This window comes from Nyctereutes procyonoides, unplaced genomic scaffold (assembly GCF_905146905.1).
Source record: "Nyctereutes procyonoides isolate TBG_1078 unplaced genomic scaffold, NYPRO_anot_genome, whole genome shotgun sequence".
In the NCBI taxonomy this organism is placed as follows: Eukaryota; Metazoa; Chordata; class Mammalia; order Carnivora; family Canidae; genus Nyctereutes; species Nyctereutes procyonoides.
Genome location: NW_026575020.1, coordinates 15,833,429 through 15,856,392, shown reverse-complemented (window position 1 = coordinate 15,856,392; position 22,964 = coordinate 15,833,429). Strand labels below are relative to the sequence as shown.

Here is a 22,964-nt window from a genome sequence, read left to right as displayed (position 1 = left end):
GACTTGATTTCCTAATCTGCAAAATGGGCACAATAAAACAGTACTCACACTCATACCAGCTTTCTATGAGAAATAAATGAGATACTGTGTATGCAAGAAGGTACTTCATACACTTCAAGGCTTTATATATTTCTATCATTGTTACAATTTCTTATTAGATAGCTATAGAAGAACTTAGTACAAATGTAAAGTTGAGTTCTTTTTAACTGAAATGTAATACATTTTACCATAAAAGTCATCCTCTTAAAGTATACAATTCAGTGGCTCTTGATATATTCATAAGGTTGTGCAATCATCATCACCAATTCCAGAACACTTCCACTCTCCAAAATCTCATGCCACTGTCACCTTCCATGTCCCCTGCTGCAGCTCCTGGCATCCACAAATCTACTGTCTCCAGGTGTTTGCTGAAGGCACCATATACTATGCTATACATCATCTCAGCAAGAAGACAGTAGGAGTATTAGGAAGAGATATAAAGGAAGATTAGCAAAACCCTTGTCCTTGGAGTGCTGGCTAAACATCCTGCCTCAGCAGGTCTGACATTCTGCTGGGGAGGGCCCAGTCTTTTTTCCTTTCTCATTCTTTTCTCCATCCATGGTCAGGCCCAGTAGAGTTTCCCATTTAGGGTCAGGGTAAGCCACAGGCTCCATTCCAAAGGGCTGAAACCCATGCAAAGTAATACTGGATTCTGTTTGGATTTCACCCTTGAGGAAGCATATGGAGAAAGTGGGAAGGGGATGCCTGGGTGGTTCAGCGGTTTAGCACCTGCCTTCAGCTCAGGGCCTGATCTTGTTGAGTCCCACACCAGACTCTCTGCATGGAGCCTGTTTCTCCCTCAGCCTGTGTCTCTACCTCTCTCTGTGTGTGTGTGTGTGTGTGTGTGTGTGTGTCTCTAATGAATAAATAAAATCTAAAAAAAAAAAAAAAAGTGGGAAGGGTGATAATACAGAACAATGAAAATGACGAAAAACTTCCAGAATTAGAACCCAAGTGCAACTTAAAGAGACAGTGAGCCTCTGGCTAAGAGGAAAAGAAGATTAAAGGAGATTTCTTCCATTTTCTCTGCAATAGGAGGAGGAGGAAATGGACATAAATGGAAATAAGAGAGACCTGGGTTAATTATAAGGGAAGGATTTCCTGACTCTGTAGGACTTCCACACGAGGACATGGGTCACTAAGAAAGATGAGGAAAGAACAGAACAAAGTCTTTTACACTTGTTTATGGTTTACAAAAAGCTTTCACATTATCTGTCTAGAAACTTTGAGATGGGGTAGGAAGCCACGTGTGCTGCCTGGGACAAAAGCATAGCCTCTCAGAGCCCTCCTCCCCTGGCTTTGAGCTTTGGAAGGTTCCAGTTCACCCTCATATTCCCTAACCAGATGAAGGGAGGAGTTGGGAAGGGACTGGCTCAAGGAGGAAATAACTGCTGTGTGGAGTCATAAAATTCCAAGGGCATGGGAGCATACATGATGCAAATGATGCAAGGAATGAATGGCAAAAACAAAAGGTGCTGAGCAATCTGGGTGCCACATTTTATTGCTTAAAGGGGATATTCTGGGATCTAAGTCACTTAAAGATCAGACCATTCAAATTCACCTTCCTGTAGACCTACATGAAACAGGCTGCTTTTAGGAATGAACCTAAACTAGAGACACGGAAAGGAAACGGAAGATGGAGTAGAGAAAGAGCCTGGAGAGTCTGTTCCCTCTCACTACCATGTCTGCTGGATGTTCAGTGTAAAGGATGCAGGTTTTGGAACAAGCTGTGTCACCTTAAGCAAGTCACTGCATCCTTCTGAGCCGCAGGGCCCCATCTACAAAAGAGAGAAACATAACACCTATTCCACAAAGCCCTATTCTAAAGGGATGTTGTTTAAACAAATGCCCGTACATAAAGCACAGTGTCCTGGCTCATGAAACAACACTTAATAAATGTCTGTTTCCTTTCACCACCACGGGCCTTCCGGATTTAAAATGGGAGATGTGGGACTACTCTGGACTGTCTTACCAGAGCTTCCCCCAGACTCTCTTCCAAATCTCCTCCTGCCACAGATCCCCACAGCTCCTCTCCCACACCTCTCCCAGCTGTTCTAAGGGCCTCAGATGTGGTTTGGGGCTGTGGGTTTGTTCTCTGTTGAATCATGAGCAGATAAGACACCCTAGTCGATAGCAAAGGGTTAGGACAGTAGATGCCAATGTAAACATGCAAATGCTGCCAGTTCTCAACATCCTGCATTCACTCCTTGCTCTCCATTGAAAAGGCACAGAAAATAGGCATTTTTCAGGAAGAAAAGGGGTGGAGGATTCCCATAATCAGACAAGGCCCAACCTCTACATAAGAAAGCTGCACAGATCACCCTATCTAGGTCTGTTCAGGGAGACTGGCTTCTGAGTAAAGAGAGCAGAGGTAGTAGAATCAGAATGTAATGGCAGGCAGTGATTAATACTGGGGCCCTTTGCAGTTCAAATATAAAACTAAAACTTTAAGGGAGCTGAAATAATGGAACTCAAATTTCTCTCAAAACCATCAGGCCTTTAAAATAATTCACTACAAACTGCTAAAAGTAAAAAGATAACACAAGTTAATATACGTAAGAACAAATAACAATTTCATGGATTTCTGTTTTGATCTATAGTTCTGTTTCCAAAGCCAACTCAACACTGGCAGATAAAACATCGTTACACTACAAAAGATATCTGATGTCAGGGGGCAAAACCTACAGACTCTCAAGGTAAATCTTCCCCTGCAACTAATCTAGGCCAAAAAAAAAAAAAGGCCAGAAAAGGCTTCCAAACTGAAACCATGCACTATGGAGGAGGTTGCTTTTAAAATATTTGGCGGCAGGGGGGAGGATGCCTGGTTGAGCATCTCCCTTTGGCTCAGGGCGTGATCCTGGGTCCGGGGATTGAGTCCCACATCAGGCTCCCTATAGGGAGCCTGCTTCTCTCTCTGCCTATGTCTCTGCCTCTCTCTCATGAATAAATAAATAAATCTCTAAAAAAAATAAAATATTTGGGGGGGTAGGTGGTGCAGAGGGAGAGAGAAGAGTCTTAAGAGGCTCTATACCCAGCACGAAGCCTGAAGCAGGGGTCCATCTCACAACCCCGAGATCATGACCTAAGCTGAAATGAAGAGTTGGACACTTAACTGACTGAGCCACCCAGGTGCCCTTTAAAATATTTTTAACAACCAATCACTATAGTGAAATCAGAGAGTTTACAGATGGGATTAATTGGCTCATTAAACTGGAAACTGAGATAACAACAGTACAGTTGTATATAGTGCTTACCATGTAAATATTGCTTACTATATGCCAGGCAAGATTCAAATTGTTTTATATAAACCAAGTAATTTAATCCTCTAACAATGTGATGAAGTAGGTACGATCATTGTTCCCATTAAGATGAGAAAATTAAGGCAGAGAGAGGTTAAAACCAGGGTCTTAAGGTTATGCCCATAGTCAAACAACAAACAGATGACAACAACTCAGGCAGTAGGCTCCAAAGTCTAAGGGAGAATAAAGATGGAAAACAATGGTGTTGTCCCAAGTGACTCCCTAAAAGGAGCCTAACACAATTAGACTAATACTGACATGTATACAGGACATCAGATTATACAAAACACTTGCACATACATTAAATGATTCACTCTCTACACAGCAGAGGAAACAAACCCAGAGCTGTTCCAGTGACTTTCCCAGTTTCATATAGTTTATAAGTCAGTGTCAGAACATAAATCCTTAGCTTTTGATTCGAAGTCCCAAGATTTTTCTAGAGCGTGTTCACCTGGAAATTCTGTCTCTTTGATGAAGAAGGATGGATCAAGCTGTCAGAATTGATGAAAATCTCTTAGGCTATTCAGCTTCCTCTGCTCTGATTCCATATTTATTTAGCAACTGCCTAAATTTAATTTTCTCACTCAAGTGGGTTTACTTTCAAGGAAGGCAACACACAGTCTGAGCTTTCAGGATTACCTGTTCCACTATAAATTAATTAATTAGAAACCTGGTTTACCAATTAGATTCCTGTGAGCTGTGCTAGGTGAATTGTTTCACCAGAGTTTGGCCACTCTTGAGTGAATAGGTAAAATTAAATTTGTAAGCCTACAATGTTTAAGGCTGATTGAGGACCACCGTAGGAATGTTCTCTGCAACCCAGCCTGAAAACAGCCTTCCCAGTTCACAACTGAATGAATGATTCTCATTTCACAACAAGCGGAAAAAAATAATTAAGAGAAACACTTAAAATCTCTTCTTTGGCACCTGGGCACCATGGCAAAGAGTGAGCAGAGAACCCAGAAAAATGTTTGGGGAGATAGCTAAAAAAAAAAAAAAAAAAAAAAAAAAGACTTAACTAATTGCAGTCTGCAGGAATCTCATGCAGTACACTATAGTTTGGTTATAGTAGAGGATCTCAAAACAATATGCATATGACTTTGTCCAGTTTTAATTTCATAAGCCACTGGGATTTGAAGGATCTCCAAAGATCATGTGATACATGGCTTTTATCCACATTCCTACCAAACCTCTTCTAAGGGAGAGGGAACTCACTACCTCCCCAGGAGGCCCATTCTACTGCTGGTCACTCCAATGCTACCAAATTCCTCATATAGGCTGAACTCTGCCTCCTGAGAGCTTCCTGGATGCCCCATCATTATTTTCTCTGGTGCCAAATAAAACTTCGAGTGATAGCTTTCAAGCTGTTATGTTGCTCACATCAAGGTTTCCTTGTACTGGGTGAATTTCTCCCGGTTTAGTAGCTTGGTATAGTGGAAGAATTATATAGTTGTATGAACTAGATTCAATTCCCAGTTGTGGCACTTTCTCTACCATGTGTTCTTGGATATGCTCACCTTTCTGGTTTCAAGTTCCTCATCTGCCAAATAGGATGACAATACCCACCTCGCAGAAAGTAAAGTGACTGGCATATAACAGCCTTTCATAAATGCCAGGACTTAGGGCGTTGAGGTGGCTCAGCTGGTTGGGTATCTGCTGTTGGCTCAGGTCATGATCCCAGGATCCTGGGATCAAGCCCCAAGTCAGGATCCCTGCTCAGCGGGGAGCCTACTTCTCCCTCTCCCTCTGCAACTTTCCCTAATTGTGTGCTTATGCACATGTTCTGTCAAATAAACAATAAAAAATTTTTTTAGTGGTAGCACCCTTCCTTCCACCAGTTCCTTCAAATTTCTGTATATAGCATGGTTTTACCCTTACCAAGTTTACCACTATCTTCTAAACCTCATTTTTCATTTCCTATTTGGTGTTCCCTAACACCTTCAACACTTTGCTCTCCTGGAAATGCTAATCATAGCACAGGGCCTTAAACAATTGGACTTCAGGTTGCACACGCTACAGTAGGTTGACTAATGCGTTCCCCGCCACTGTGGCAGCTGTCAAGCATCAGGTTTTCCTCCAGTGAACATAGTAGTATACATCTACATTTAACCCCTAGATTCATATACCTCCGCAACCCAAAGGACTGGATTAAGGGATAGAGTTATAAGAAATAGTTATGAAGGAAGAGCCAATGTTATTTAATTAAAAGTGCCCTGGTGGGGCCTGATGAAATCACAGCCCAAGGGTTCTTATAAATGAGGATAAGGTGCTTGCCAAAGTGTAAAAGCTGGGCACTGGTGATTCAGGGTACTCCTTCTAGAAACAGAACATGACTGGGTCAGAACAACCAGCCAACTCACTCCCACCCCTGCCAGGCAAGGCTAGATCGCCTGCCTCCAATTGCATGATGTCCTTGGGCAGATCCTGATCCTCTGAACTGGGAGTTGCATCATCTGTGAAATGAGGGGGTTGAGTAAGGTCTCTTCCAAGGGTAAACATTCTGTGAGTCCACGTTCTCAAGAGAGTAAACGTCTCACACATTAGATGAGCATTTCTGACTCAGAGTTAGACCTCTTCTCTCATGTTTTTAAACTTCCTGTTTATCTGCATAAAAAGCCTTTTCTTTTCATCAGCTGGCGTATCTTATCCAACAATTCCTATTTTAGGGCTCTCATCCTCAAGACAGAGACTTAAACCCTTTTCACATATTCTGGTGCTCAACATTCTTCCCTGGCCAACACAAAAGCCCCAGGCACATTGTGAAATATCAGGCATTGGAAAATCATTTCCCAGGGAAAACAGTTTTGTGTCACATGAATATAGTCTATGATTTAAAAAACTGGGAAGAAATCTAAATATTAATAGTAAGTAATAAGGGTGTACTTAAAATCTTGTGATATATCATAATGAGGAATATCGTACCTCCATAATTATAAATCAACAAGTATCTAATGAGGAGCTTATGTCCCAGACCTTGCCAGGCATCAAGGACAATACAGAAAGTCAGCTCTGTTCTGAAGCTGCCTATAATCTCTAGCTAACTAGAAAACAGGACAAAAATACAAAAAATGTGTACCAAACAATGTATATCATTGTGACACATTATGAACGTTAAGAGTTTTTGAGAATGGAACTGAAGAGGATGAGAACATTCTCAAAGGGTGGATACAGTGGGGGTGCTTTGCCACTGAAGACACAAGAGGACTTAGCACAGTCTCAGCAAGACCCATCTACCTCCCCATCTCCCTTCCAGGAGAGGTGAATAACTCCATGAGAACTCAGCAGCGATCCACAGATGTTTGCAACCATATCTTGTGTTTTCCGTATTTGGATACCACCTCAGGGCATTGTCTCAAGTATTATCAGTGTTTTATAAGTGAGGAAATACAACAGTTGATAGGGACAGAACCACTCCTAGAAGCCAAATCTCAAGAAATCTCTGCCTCTTTTTTGGATGAGTGTAAGCATTGTCTATTGTGTACACATCTAACACAGGGCATTCTTACCACTCCTCTTTCCACTAATTTTTTTCTTATTGATGGGGGTGGAGAGGGTGTGGGATCCTTAACAGCACCAGGCAGCAAATCTGAAAGCAGAACTTGTTAGTTTTTAAACAAGGACCAGCCAGTTGGACCACAGAGTGGGTGTTTCCATGCAAATTCCAGCACTTTCAAGTTGCTCCATGAACTGAGCCCAGCCAGGACAGCAAACCTTGTTTTTTTGCAGCCAGCTCTTTGATTAGGTCTGGAGAGGGACTCAATTAGCATCATGGAAACATAGAGCAGATTTCAGAAAGGAAAGGTCAGCTGCAAGCCCTAGCATTTGCTATCAGCCATCTGCCAAGCAGGAAGTGCTACTCAGATCTATTTTTAATCATCTTCCCTAGGAGAGGGCTCCTGGGAGAATGCAGAGGCCAGGCTTATTCCAAGACAAACATTTAATTGCTACCTTTCTGTACACATTTAAAATGGTCTCTGGATACTCAAGACCAACTTATACATACATGCCCAGTTCTTGGGTTCTATCATGATAGCACCTACCTTCAAGGTTGTGTTTAGAGGCCATGGTTGAGAACCTTGTCTTGAGGAAATTTCCTGACTGAAATATCAACTAACTCCACATAACATGATAATTTCTATAACTAGATTCCAGGAACTTGTTTTGGTTGCAAATGACAGGGAAGAGAGAAGATGTATAAGTCCAGGAGTACATGTTCATTCCACACAGCAGTGAGACAGGCAAGCTAACCCTGCAAACTTCATGCTCATTTTTAAGTGCATCTATCTCTTCAAAAAGGTAAATTAAAACCAGTTCATCTGGCAGTAATTCATCTGTTACTCAAGATATGGGTTGGCTAAAGAAAGAGGCAAGGTTTCATCTCAATTCCTAGGGACTCAGCCTGTGCTGTGGCTGGTCATCCAGGCACAGGAACATTTTGTCCGCTGGCTTCTTCCCCCTCCTGACTAGCAGTAGCATTCATGTCTCCATTCCACCCAGCCCAAGGAATGAAACATTTCAAGGTTTGGACAGACAGGGGGTCAGGCACAGCCATAGCAGATTATGCAGAAACAGAGCCTGGCTCAGGAGCCCCTGCATTCTTCCCAGCCCACACATTGAACAAAGTTTCCTTGTCTCTTGACAGTTAAAAATTTTCAGCCTCCAATTTCGACCCTAAGGTAAAGTCTAAACATATGTATAATAGTGCCTCAGCCAAGTGAGGTTCCATCTGTCAGTAAAAGAAGGGCTGGAAGTTTAGCCACCACCCCAGAGCCTGTCCCATCAAATACAATCCTGGGGAGCTGCAGGACCCACTGCACCGCATGACAAAGGGACAAAGGGGTCTGCTCCAGTTTTTACCCACCTCTCCATCCTCCCTCCTCCCTCTCTGAGGAGCTTATCTGTCAGAGAGCAGCAGCCAATGGGAAAGCTAAGCTGAAAGGGCACCTTGGCTGTGGGATCTTTGCCTGACGATGTGAAATAAGAGACTGAGTATTTGGGGCAACTTAACACCAGCAGGAACCCAGCCAGAAGGTTAGGGAGGAAGGGACTGAATAGGCAGACATGTGTTTCACAGGAGATCTAACTCCCAGAGTGGAATCCCTCCCCTCAGTGCTGTGGAACTCTGCTCTAGTGAGCTGAGGCACACATGTCCCTGAGGGGAATTTAAAAAAAAAAAAAAGCCACTGCATAGGGTCACTCTCCCTGACCCAGTTGGACCACAAATTAATTAGGGCTTCTGAGCCCTGCTGACTCTTGAGTTCCTCTTCTTTCTGGTTTCAGGAGCAAAAGGAGCTAATTAGTAAACAGCTTAAGAATAACTCTTATTCTGCCTCTGCTGAGAATCACCTATGCTCTTCCTTCAACCCTTCCCCTGTCTGCCAAGGCTCTATGGGTCAAAATACCCTATTTTTTAAAAAATAAGAAAACAGGGATCCCTGGGTGGCGCAGCGGTTTGGCGCCTGCCTTTGGCCCGGGGCACGATCCTGGAGACCCGGGATCGAATCCCACGTCGGGCTCCCTGCATGGAGCCTGCTTCTCCCTCTGCCTGTGTCTCTGCCTCTTTGTCTCTCTCTGTGTGACTATCATGAATAAATAAATAAAATCTTAAAAAAAAAATAAGAAAACATAGACCATAGGGTACCATGTTTGGTGCAAGTTCAAGACCCCAGGGGGTTACCTAAAGATTTCAGAGCCAGGCAGGCAGCCTGAGAAGCGCCAAGACAGCAGAGAAACCCAGCCCAGCCTACTAATTTAGAACAAGAGGAGCACCTGGGTGGCTCAGTGATTGAGCATCTGCTCAGGTCATGACCCCAGGGTCCTGGGATTGAGTCCTGCATTGGGCTGCTGCAGGGAGCCTACTTCTCTCTCTGCCTATGTCTCTGCCTCTCTCTGTGTCTCTCATGAATAAATAAATAAAATCCTTAAAAACAAAACAAAACAAAACAAAAACAAGAAATAGAGTGGCAGAGCATTTAGGGGTATGAACTGGAGGTCACAACCTGAATTCCAATTCTGGTTCTACCATTTCCTAACTGAGTCCCTTTGGCCAATTCAATTTGGCTAAGCCTCCGTTTTCTTCATCCCCAACTGATAACAATGGTAGTACATCTCTCCCTTGGTAGGTAGGACAAAAGATGTGAGTCACACAAATAGTGCCCAGCACTTGTGCTGGTATATAGTTAGCACTCAGTAAAATGAGGACTATTATCATCATTATTAGAAGAAGGTCTCCAAAGAACTCTTTCTTTTCTCAAACAAATGTTAGTCAAAACTACCCTTTGTGGGGTGCCTAGGTAGCTCGGTGGCCCAATTAGGGCATATGGTTCAGGACTTGGCAGGGAATCTGCTTGAGACTCTCCCTCTGCTCTCTCCTACCCCATCCCACTTGTGCTCTCAAATAAATAAATCTAAAACAATGACAACAACAACAACAAAACCCTTTTGTACCTTCAGGGAGTGGAAAAGGCTAGAAGGCATACAGGGAACAGTAGGGCCAGCAAGTCCTGGCTACTTTCAAAGTGCTGAGGAGGCTGGGACTTGGGTGAGGCAAGCCAGGAAGCTAGCACATGGCATTTAAGGAGGGCCTCGCTAGGAGGTGCCGCCCCTACACCTGTACAGCCCTAAGAGTGGATGCCTCCTTAAATCCTGTGTCTAAAGTGACTTATTTCCTTCCCCTGGCACGGCTTTCATTCCCAGTCACATTTAGAGCTACAGAATAGGAATTTCTGGAGGTAGATCCTGAAGATAGGCTTTTTTGTCTCAGATTATTCTGATGTGTTGTAGATTTGAGAATCTCTGCTAAAGAATCCCCATTTTCTAAGGCTGGCTTCCACTACGTTCAGACATAGTAGAGGGAAGAGTGGGAACTCTTGGGAAGAGTGCAGAAGCCATCTACTTCTTCCCTTCACTTTTCACTGTCCCAAGCCCCATGACTACACCAAAAGCCATGTGAATTCTGCAACTCAGTTCTCACTTTAATGTAATAGAAAAACTCATAAACGTGGGGTTGCAATTGCCACCTAATGATGACTAAGTGAGCTTCAAGAAGCCAGCCAAGAGGGCCAAGCAAAAGGGAATACCTGGCCCAGCAAAGCAGGGAACTCTGAAAGGCCTTCCTCTGAAAACCCATCCAAGTTATGGGTGCTTGGTGTTTGCTGATGATTGACCTGGCTGCTGTTTAGCTGAAGACATTACCAGAGAATTACAGCACTGGCTTAATTATTGGTGTTGATTAACTTTATACAATATCAACATCCCTGTCCACACAAAGTTCATGGATATACAGTTTCTAGAAGCTGGATACGTTGATTTTGTCAAATAGGCCATGGTATAATATTCTAATCTCAATCAAACGCTAACATCTCTTGCTTAAAAGTGTTCTTCATGGCTTCCCAGAGCATACAAAACTGAATCTAAATTCCTTAGCTGAGCCTTCTGGACCTAGTGCAATGCACTCTTTTTGACCCCCTGCTTCCCCCTCTCACCCTCTCCATCTCTTCCTGTGATTCCTTAGGCGTGATCTCCTCTAGGGCATTTCTCTGCCTCTGCTCAGAATGAACCTCTCCCTTTCCCATTCACTTAGAAAAAACTCATCCTGCTCTTTGCCCCTATAGCATCCTGAACAATCACCTCCTCAAAGACTGTGTTTCACTACATCGCATAATAATTTATCCATTTGTCTTCCCCACTAGACCATAAGTTATTTAAGGGCAAACATTTTCATGTGTCCACTGCTGTTTCCCCAATCCCTCATACCGTAGTATTCGATATATGCTGGATGGTCAGAGAGGTTACATGACTTACTCAGTGTCACACTGGTTAGTGGCAAAGCCAGGTCTAGAGCAGAGGCATCTTAACCCTGCATTCAGGGCTTTTAAAATGATGCCACGGACTTTGTCTGCAGGGCCCCACATTGTTTTCCCATGAGAGTGATGAGATTGTGTAAAACTATGTGCACTGTCTGGCTTAGTCACACTGTAACCTTCAGTGGAAATCTGGGGGTGCTTGATGGCTGAGGCTAAAGTTTGGCCTGTGTAGCTGACACCACAGAATATCAAACAGGACCAGTCAATGAGCACATTGCATCAGCTCCTACATTATCTGTACCAAATGTAACCACCATGTTGGTTTTAGAATCCTCCTGAAATCACATAAACCCATTTCTCCAACATTCGCTTCACAACACTAATTCTTGTTTTATAGCCTAGGAATCAGCTAATGATGCACAAGGGACAAATTGAGCCTCTCACCTGCTTCTTAAGTATTTAACTGGAACACAGCCCTTCTCATTTGTTTATATATTCTCTATGGCTGCAGAGTTGGGCAGTTGAGACCACATGGCCGGCAAAGCCTAAAATATTTACTATCCAGCCTTCACAGAAAATTTTGCCTGACCCTTGGTTTAGCTGAAGAAAGACGGAATAAGGACTCCAAAGAGCCCTCCCTTCTACCAAGAGACTAGTTGCCCCCACCCTGGAAGTTAGTGGACCGACTGGATTTTGCATGAGGTCATTTTTTTTTTTAGCACTGTTTACAGGCCTGGGATCCAGAAGGAGATTTTGCCTGACAGAGACATACAGGGGCCTGAAATACCTAGCATATAGCCTGGCGTATAATGGTGTTCAACAAATGTTTATTAAATAAACAAACAAAGGCATGGGAAGTCAGCCTGTGCCCCGAACAAAAGTCCATCCTCCCTCCTGTCAGCTTCAAGGTGACCAGTCACACAGGTGCCTGGCAGCAGCCTGGTGACCTAGATTTGTCAGACCTTATCTTATCGGCTTTCCTTCCTTGTGTATTTACCCAGCACCTGCCCCCACAGTGCCCAGGGCAGACTGGCCTGTTGTTTTTACAGAGAAGGAGACAGACAGGGAGGAGCTTTCCTCCCCCACAAATATACTTTGCCTTTTCTTTCTCCTGCTGAAGTGAGGATCAAGAAATATGGGGACTTGGAGCTTAACAAGCTCCAGTAAGTCTGGTTTCTCCTGCTTCCTCTCTCCTTTGGTTGCCTGGGTAAATTTGTCTAGGGGAAACTTTAAAGGGCTCTCCAGAGCTCTACCTGTCATTTGGAACATTCTGCATCTAAAGGGGGAGGGACTTAGGGTAGAACTGTACAGTTTTCAGAAGTAAACAAAACAACTACCACCCAATGGTTGAAGGCCTGTTCCTGAGAACAGACATTCCTCCAAAGCCACATCAGAGAACAGGGGGTCTAATCCACTGGCCACCTCAAACTTCAAGAGCCTAGCTGGCAGTCTTTACTGGGCTGGGATTGCCGAGGCTGACACTGCAAGGAGGACTGGGACAGTCAGGGAAAGAGCTGTGCATAGGTGGGCATTCTCATGAAATCAGGCAAATTGGATGGAAAGCAATATGGAAATGCTGGCTTCTCAGCTTCCCCAGACAACCCTGGGTCCCAAGTTCAGGATGGGAATCCCCACTTCTGCCACCAGCTGCTTCTGCAGATGATGGGCTTTCCAGTGACCAAAAGGTACTGGGCACAAGCTGGGTGAGGACAAAGCATACATCTGTTTGCAACTATATTCCCAATATCTAACATGTAAGAGGAGTTTACTAAATGTTGAATACATGAAAAGAAAGAGACAGAGAGATAGAGGGAGAGGAATAAATCGTAGGATTTAGTGCAGGGAGTTTCATTCTGGGATCTTTTGTTTTGGCAAGGAAAAATTTTTCTATCCCCTCATCAATCTGTTGGAGAGTTAAAGTTAAAGCAAATGCTATTGGTGGGACCAGCCCTAACAGGGAGGAAAAGGAGTCTCCTCGTCCCCCAGACTAAATTATTTTCATTTTGACAATGTAAGTTGTCCTTTCAAAGGCCCAAAGGTGTTAAGGAGGAGGGGAGAGCCAGTGCCATCTGCTCCGCCTCTTGACATCACTGTGGTCTGGAGGGGAGGGAGTTCATGGACTGATTAGATGTTGTTGTTTTTAGCAGCAGCTGGTGGAGCTGTCTCCTCCTCTCTTCCTCTCCTCCCCCTTCTGCCCCTGAGTCACAGTCCAGACACCAGCAACAGGCAAGGGAGGGGAGGGAAGCAGAGAGCTAAAGCTCTCCTTGGCTTGGCAGCCCTGACCCAGAGACAATACTCTGGGTCACCAGGTCAAACCCTCCCCTCAGGAGCTGGCCCATTGCTTTGGAAACAAAGATATTAGAGATTCTTTTAGGGCCTTGTTTTTAAAAAATAATGAAAATGGCTTCTTTCAAAGAACCTTACTCCATCCACACCAGGAAGCATCACAGGGTGAACCAAACTGACAAGCAATTCTTGGCTATGAAGTCAACATCCAGACTGCCGTTACAGCAGTTTAAGGTCTCAGACTGGTTGCAGTGTGAGTTGGAGGAAAAATCACCACCTGACAGACTAGAAGGGAAAGGGGCAGGGGCAGTTTTTTCCATTTAAATTCTAGAATGCCCTCATGGCTGCCTGCAGGGAAGCCAAACCCCACCACTGTCAGAGAGTAGAGGCTGCTGCTGTTATTTATCTTCAGAGACCTGCTCATCCCTTCGGAATTACAAGGAACAAGAAATTTGGTGATTATAGAGGTCTCAGAAGACCACTGGCAAGGGTATAGCCAACAGGTAATAGCTGAGACTCAGAAAGAAGGAAGGAGCCAATATACCAGGACAGTTAGGGGTACCAACATCTGGTTATGTTTGCCACTTTGGTTTTACTTAGTGAATATACAGAGGTAACAACTACCAATCTTTATGGAGCATTTCCTATTATGTCAAGCACTGTGAGAAATACTTTATATTGATGACCTCCCCTAATTTCCTCAGAAATATCTTAGGTATCTAGGGCAGCCCCGATGGCCCAGCGGTTTGGCACCACCTTCAGCCCGGAGTATGATCATGGAGACCCGGGATCGAGTCCCACGTCGGGCTCCCTGCATGGAGCCTGCTTCTCCCTCTGCCTGTGTCTCTGCCTCTGTGTGCGTGTGTGTGTGTGTGTGTGTGTGTGTGTGTCTCATGAATAAATAAATAAAATCTTTTTTAAAAAAAGAAATATTTTAGGTATCTAATATTAATATTATTCCCATTTTCCCAATGACAGCATTAAGACACAGAGAGGTGACTTGCTTTGCATAACTACTATGTGAAGTCAGGCTTTGAACCCAGGCAGTCTGGCTCAGAGATTAATATTGTTAACCACTAAGTTACGTTGCCTTGTATCATCTGTTGCTGCTATATTAGAATCAGAAGATGGGGGGAGGAGGGGGGGGACACTTTAATGACAGTCTCATCTAATGCCTCATTTGGATGACTGAAGAAAATAGAAGGCCAAAGGGAACAGTCTTGCCCAAGATCATACAGCTTGATACTTTTGCTTTGCCCCTGTCAGCCTTCTCCTCCAGGCCTTCCTCTAGCATTTACAAGCACCAGTTATGTACATGGCTATAGGTGGTGTGGCAGAGAGGAGGTGGCAAAGTACAAAGTCAAGAAGTACTCAGTTTCTCTGGGCTTTGGTTTCCTAATCTATAAAATGAGGAGCTGAAATAAAAAATCCAGGTTCAAAGGCCTCTCTAGCTCTAACGTTCTGAAGAGCTTTTGACTCTAGGTCATTTAGAGTCTTATTAGGAGGACAATTATATGTAAAAAGTGCATATAACCACAATAACACAGACCATATTATTATAAGACAGTCATTATTAATTGCCAAGTGAACAACCAGGCAGTGAACTTAGGAGTTCAACATACGGAAAGGATCCTCTAGTCCAGCAAGACATCCTAGAAAATACTTAAACTAGTCTTCAGGAATGGGTAGAAAGTGAAAAAGGAAGGGAAGGAAGGGAAAGAAGAGAAGGAAGGAAGGAATGAGAGAGAGAGAGAGAAAGAAAGAAAGACAGAAAGAGGAAGAGAGAAGGAAGGACTCTTCAGGCAAGGGAAATGGCAGGAGGGGAAACAGTAGAGTAGGGTTTACCACCAACACTACTGAGAGACCAGAAAATAGGTGATGTTGAGGCACCTGGGTGGTGCAGTCAGTTAAGTGTCCAACTCTTGGTTTCTACTCAGGTCATGATCTCATGCTGCTGAGATCAAGTTTTGTATCAGGTTCTGTGCTGAGCACAAAGTCTGCTTGGATTCTCTCTCCCTCTCCCTCTGCCCCTCCCCACTCTGGGTGTGCACGCACGAGTGCTCTCTCCCTTTCTCAAATAAATAAATCCTAAAAACAGAAAAACAAAAAAAGGAGGGGGAGGGGAGAGGAGGGGGAGGAGGAAGAGGAAGAGGAAGAGCAAGAAGAAGAAGAAGAAGAAGAAGAAGAAGAAAAATAATAATTGATGCCAAAAAGCTACCCAAGGCCATGACTATCAAGCTATGGTAAAGAGGGCACAGACCTATCTAGATCTCATAACACACAGCTTCTTGGTAACCTATGTCCTTAGGCAAGTCACCTAAGTCCCACCGTGAAGGGCTGTTGTAAAGTAAGGGATGGAGTAATAAGAAAAATGTCTAAAGGAGTCCCTGGAACATAGTGTATGTTCAATAGATATTAGTTAAGCAGCAATGTACATTTTTCATCCTGTGTTTTTTAGGGCAACAACACAACCACATATGTAAACATTCTTCTGCCCTCCACAGTGAGCCTCACATTCCTTTGTACCCTAAAGATAATAGGCTAAGTACAGGAATCACACTGACTTCATCCCTATCCCCAGTACCCAGCATAAAGCCTGGCATGTTGTTTGAAATAAAAAAAAAAACTGAACAATCAGAATATGACGGTGGATTCTGTTCAGGCCCCAAAAAGAAAACAGCAGAACCAGCAATGGTGCAGCTTTACCATTCCAGAGACAGACCGAGTGCCAGCATTCAAATAAAAACATAGGGGTAGGGTCCTGCACCTACTTCTTGTTTCCCAGAGAAGGCATTCTGTTGAAAAGAGTTTCTTTGGATTTTGACTAAGTACACAAGCTTGCAATCATCGGCATCCTTACTGAATGCCAAGGCACTAATGTACAAACCAATCTTAGGATTGGAACCTTACAGGCATTTGCAAACCACAGAGTTTTCAGGGTACGCCTCATAGCTCAAGTCAACATTTCCTTTTGGTATTTAAAGCAACCACATAGAAAGGATCACATCTGAGCAGATTCACGTTCCAGCTGCCTGCAGTCCGCAGCAAAAAACACAGATGATTCACCAGACTTAGTCCCTAGCAGCTCCTTTGATAATAAATCGGTAAGCAATTCTATTTGTGTCTAGATCATTAATTTTCAGAGGGAGCAGACATGACGATGGGACAGGTCTGCCTCCCATCCAAAGAGTGTGACCTCCTGAACTTAATCCCTCTTATTTGTGACTATAAATGGCAGGTTTTTTAAAATCCTAGAACACTTGTATTTCTTTCTCAAGCAATGCTCAACAAATCTTCACTGAATAACCATCATGTGCCCCAAACAGCCAGAGACCACTGCAATGCATACACACTAGTTCCTCCATCTCCAAACTCCTCTTTAGCAGTTCACCTACCACACCACAACGTCTGCAAAGCTCTGGTCGTGTCACTACTTGCTCAAAAGTTTCAATGGCACCCAAATGCCAGCAGTATAAAATCAGGACTTCTATTCTTCCAACAATCTGGCTTCAACCTACTCCCTGGATCTCTTTTCACATAGCTCTTCAGTATCTGACCTAAAGCTCCCCACATGCTTCCTGCCTCCACTTCTTTGTTCGTGCTGTTCTTTTTACTGGCCCCTCCCCACCCATTTCCAAGTGTCTACATTCTTGCTTCAAAGCACATCTCAATGTCATTTCTTCTACCAAGTCTTCCCAGAACTTCAATTTCTAGACAGATGGACCTTAAGCGTTTTTTTTTGTTTTTGGTTTTTTTTTTTTTTTTGTCAACAACCTTTTGAGAACCTGAAGAAAGCTATGGAACCCTCCCTTGAAAAACAGACATGCACACAGAATTAAACATACAATTTCAGGGATCCCTTAAAGCCAGTCCATGGACCCCAAGTTAAGACCATCTATGTCTGTCTCTATTTCAGAGTACTGACAGTCATTCATTCGTATATTTACTGAAAATCTACCAGTCTTTAGGAGCTGTGTGGAGTGCTAGAGAAACAAAGATGGTATCACAATTATCTCCTCAAGCAGTTCACAAGCTAATGGAGACATGCACTGTTACACTGTGATAACTGCTCTAAGATAAACATAAGATGAAATACAAACTTCAAGAAAGAATAACTTATGAACCTATTATCTCTTAACTAGAGTCCAAGTTCCTTGAGGATAAAACCCGAGGGTAATATTCTAAAACTACTAGAGTGCTACATACACACATAGTACAGATTTAGTGGATGTGTAATGACAGAACAGAACCAATGAGACAAACAGCAAGTATAGGCACAGTCCCCACTGCCATTACCCACATATGTCAGAGGCCTCTGGATCCAGGTAAGGTGGTTCCATATTTGAGCAATCATGCTATACAAATTATCCCAGACTAATTTATGGCTTATGTCACCTGAAGTAATTCAATCTCCCTCCCTATGGAGAGAAGATAGCATAAAATATTACTTCTTACAAGCTCCAAATGGTTTCTTTTCACCAAGGAACACTGTCATTTAACTATATCCCTTTGGAGATTTTCTGTATAGACTTGGTTTACCTGTTACCCCTTCCTGAGGGATCAACAGATTTTTGCCCTCCTCCAGAAATAATACTTCATTAGAAGATTAGGGCTTTAAATGTCAGATAGTTGGGGAAAAGAAGTCAGTAACTTAAGATTAAATACGTAATTTTCTTTACAAAAGCTAAATTGAAAGTGGGGGTGCCTGGATGGTTCTGTAGGTTAAGTGTCTGACTCTTGATCTCATGATCTCAGGGTCCTGAGTTCAAGCCCCACATTGGGCTCCACACTGGGCATGGAGCCTACTAATTGAATGTGTTTTTAAACAGAGCTTATTGGCTTACCTTGGAACTCTTCCCATAATTTATCATTTCTGCCTTTGCTGTACCTCAGAAATGGTCTTTAGGAAATCAACAAATGTTCAATGATGTTTTATCAACATTACAAAAGAAGCAAAGGTATCCACTATGGTGTGGGTCCTACCAACATGGTTGTTCTCAACCTCATGTTTCTTAAATCAGTCACTCTGGTACAATTATAGATCCCAGTATTGTAGAAACAAAATTTTCACTTTCTATGATATGGACATTTATATGTTTATATACAATCTAAGGTTTTTTTCCTCCTGCTGGAATAGAAGTACTAATTTTATTGAATTGTAGTTTTTGTAAAAGGCATTCTCACATACCTACTAGATACCAAAAATCTTTCAATTAATAAAATTAGAATTCATATATTTTTTTGCAAGTTAGAAAAGCTCAGAATTATCTTCAAGAGACATATCTTACTGTACATATTCTTCATGAATTATGCTAGTTGATGTGACACAGCAGCCATCAACACTACTACATACAATCCAAAGTTCACTATAATTTTTCAAGACACTTAAAGAAATTAGTGGATTTTTAGAAATCCTATTCTTGTATGTATTCTTTACATCAATTTTCTAGGATATTTATTAGACATTAAAGACAAGCTGGTGGACAGTGTAAATTAAGAGAAACAAATCCCCGATAAGTAGAACGGAAAGGATGGAACAGATCTCTATACCTCCGTACCAGCACCCCTCCAAGTCTAATACCTCTAGGTCATTGTGTTAGGGGTACAGGTCTTCTTGAGAATCACTGGTGTGGAACACTAGGTCTCAGAAACAGAGGTAGGAAACAGCAGGCAGGGTGGACTTCTCGGTAGCCAGAAGACCAATACATGGCTTCAGAACATCTTCCTCTCTGCCACTTTTCTCAAAGCAATGCTGCATCTTACATCTAGGCAGGCAGGTAAGTCCAAAATGCTACTACTGTAAACCCGATGGAACCCAAGAGGAAACAAAAAGAACTGTCCTCCTAAAAGTGCCCAACTTCAGAGGGAGGCCCAGGGCTTGAAAAACAGCCAGTGCTCCTCACACAGAGCACAGCTGAGGGGGTGTGAGATAGAGATGTCTGGCATTAAGGCTGTGGAACCTCAGGCCAGTCACTGAATTGTCTGTGGCCTCTTTCCTCAGGAAAAGAAGCTAGACTAGATGACCCATAGTTCTGGGAATTCTGTACTTGTCACCAGGCGATAATCTGACTTGAATATTTGATATAGTAATTTATATAGCTTTGGATGGTGAAGAGATTTCTGCCTCACCTCTGGACTGGACACCACTACACCTAGAACACTAGAGCAAACTGTGTCTTGGAATGAAGCCACCATTCCCAAAGTGAGTTTGTGAGAGATTAATCCAATTCACCATTCCCAGATAGCCTATTTCACAAAGCCATCAAAGGGTGATGGGGTCAGCAGGAGGGAAGCAAAGGAAGGATCACAGACAGAAAATTTTCACAGAAAAGCTTATGACGATCCAGCTTTCTTTAACAGCCAGTTCCCACTGAAATGAACATTAGATTTTTCTTGCTTGGGACAACTAGCTGGTCCAATTGAAACTATTATTATTTTATAACCCAAGTATATTTTCATAATGGGGCTTGCACCATTAAGTGAGAAAAAACAATATGAGCAATTCCTCATGCCAACTTAAAATACCTCTGCCTGCAAACACTCCAGTATTTAAACCACAACACCCCCCTAAGAAAGAAAATGTAGGATATCTCAGCACATTCCCTAGATAGTTCCATCATCAATTCAAAGAGGCCCCCTATTCCCATCCTACAGAGAAAATGCTCTGTTACCTTTGTGCAGACACATACAACTTTGCTTCTATGGCCTTTTGAGAAATCCAACTCCTGGGTTCTACATTCTAAAGTGAAACTATCTTGGCTAGACCAAATTTGCTTGGTATCAGGCAAGAACAATCCCCTCCACCCCCTCCAAACCTCCTTTGGACAGCAAACCAAGACAAGCAAAGGGACTACTTTCTATTTGCATAGGAGCTTTGTGATTTGCCAACCACCCACACACCCATGATCTCATCTAGTCTCATAACAACCCAGTGAGGTAAACCTCCTCACTCTACCTTCAAATAAGGTATGCCTACCTCATAGGACTGTTATGGAGATGGCACATAGTAAGCACACAGTAAGTGCTAGCTACTAGGCATTACATACAGCAGCAAATATTACTTCACTCATTTTATTAGTGAGAAACTGAGACTTGAGGTTGGACAGTTGATTCCAAGCAATAAGGCCTCTGGGGCTCATAGCAAGCTGGGAAGGCAGAAAAACTAGTGGAGGATTCTTTGCACCATATCAGGATAGATCCTAATTGTTCAAAACATTACAATCACACATTTCCATGGGAGCCCAAAGTCCTGATTTTGTTCCCAGTTCTCTACTAGCCGAATAGAGTTTTAGTTCTCTGGACCTTTGTGTTGCCATCTCCATAATGAAGTCAGACTCACTTTTTTTTTTTTTTTAACCAAACAAAGGAATGTCAAGCTTCCAGATGAAAGGCTCTATTACAAGTACAAAGTATCATTTAATTACACTGCTGCTCCAGTTATCTGCTTCCCAGCTCCTAACTCCCACTGGGCAGATTCTGAAACCGCATAGGAGATTGTGTCAAGAGGGGAGAACAGGAGAAACATTCTACCCCTGAGCTTTCTTAAATGGGAGAGAGAAACAAAATGAAAAGAAAGGCCTATTTTTCAAGGAGGGGGCTGGGGCAACAATCTTTCCGTTAAGGGGACCTGCATAAGAATCTATAGATTATTTAACGCTGGGGGTGGCTATGGAGTGAAATAAAGGAATCTTTGTGCAATGCCAGCCACAGTTCTCTCATTCCCTCCCCACAGCCAGGCATTTAACCCAACTCTTTAAATCATCAAGCTCTAATGCACCCCATCTGTGTGCCAGTTGTAGCCAATGAAACTGAAGCCTGTGCTGACTTTGGCTTGGACTTGTGAATGAGCCTTTCTGCCCCAGAAGGGGCAGGAAGGAGGACGTGAGGCCAACAAAGACTTTTTTTGCTCATCACTTGTCTTCTCCCAAGCCTCAAGCTCCACCCATCTGTTTATTTGATAATTTCCTGAGCTCTTGCCATGGGTCAGGTTCTGACCCAGAGATGCAAAACTAGTAGACAAGGTCCCAGGTGAGAGAGAACATACAAAGGCTCCTGGGAGAGAGGAAAGAGGTGAAGGAAAACGGCTGCTGTTGGCTGAAGTGCAGAGGCCTAAAATACCCCCATCTGCATATTCAGGGACGTTGTTTAGTTCCAAGTGGTTGCAACATAAAGCAAGGAACTGGCAAGAAACTTCATTCAAAAAAGGCCAGATTGTCTGAGGCCCAGAATACCAGCTTCAAATCTCAAATCTCAGTGTAGAAGGCCACTACCATCTCCACATGTTCTGTCCATCTAACAAGGCCCAGCTTAAACACCACCTTTTCCAGAAATCCTTCCTGAAGGTGCTCAAAGTAACTGCTCTCTCTTCTTTGGGCCTCTAATTTGCATTCTTGGACAGCCTGTAGGAGTCTCAACTTCTCCATCCATAAAATAAGATTAACATCACCTCCCTTAAAGTTTTCTTATGAGGGTTAAGTGAGATAACAGTTTAAAGTGTCAACTAGCAGTTTTTAGTACATAGAAGGTGCTAAAATACATTTATTTTATTGTTACCTCAGTTTCTTATGATACATAGCACTTTCTCCTGGTATTAAAAAGATGTCTTGGCTTCTATTTTCTCTGGAGAGTTCCAGAAATAGGACAGCTTACATTTTCCCTGCAAGCTTGCCGGCCCCCTTCCAAGGCAAGGGGGACTGACTCTTCTCTTCCCTCACTGACACAGCCTCCCACATCCAAATCCCAGACTTAAGGGGTTCCCAAAAGATTCAAGAAGAACCTGAGACAAGATGAGGCCAATAGAGAAGGAAGCTATAGGGTGGCTGGAACATAAATGGCATAAAAGAGAGTAATTAGCAGAAACCTAGAGAAGTGAAAGTGGTCCAGAGGCTAAGATTCTGAGGGCTCTAGGGTTCAAGCTCTGTGGTAACCCTAGATCTTGGAATGGACATAAGAGGAGGACTTCTGTCCTCAGTTCTGATTTGAGAAGCCCCACAACCACAGACATGGTTATCAAACAGCCTCCTTTACTTCCTATCAAATCAGCCAGCCGGACAGGACTGTTCTAGAACTACTGATCTTTCATACCTCTCTGGCTGGTAGTACCAAGCCAGAGGCTGAGAAAATGATGCCACCTTTTCTAACAGCCCTTGAAAGCAGATCAAGAACACTATTTTTTTTTTATTTAGTCTAGGTATGTATAAAGGTTGTTTTTTTTTTTTTTTAATGTTATGAAGTCCCAAGTTCTGAGGAAGGATGCTTTTTAAAGAGAAAAGGTCCTCATAATCTTTCTCTTTTTTGTGCAGTCTAGTAAAACCCACTTCTCCATGGGAATTTAGGGCCAGGAGGGAGTTCCCTTGAAAATACTGCCTTGAAGGAGCCACTTCCTGGACTGCCCACTGGGATGTTGGGTTTATTGATTCATAATCCCCCCAACCCAGTTGTAGGAAACAGTTGCTAAAGCTTTTCCAGGAAGATAGGGTTCTATTCTTCTGATTATCACCAAGTGTTACATGAGGTAAAATACAGTGTAGAACTC

General features: G+C 43.1%; 1 protein-coding gene across 8 annotated transcripts in view; it reads right to left on the bottom strand.

The window, feature by feature from the left end:
* Window positions 1–22,964, bottom strand: part of YPEL2 (yippee like 2) — a 63,211-nt gene that overhangs the window by 19,251 nt on the left and 20,996 nt on the right. The gene's annotated exons all lie outside the window — the stretch shown is intronic.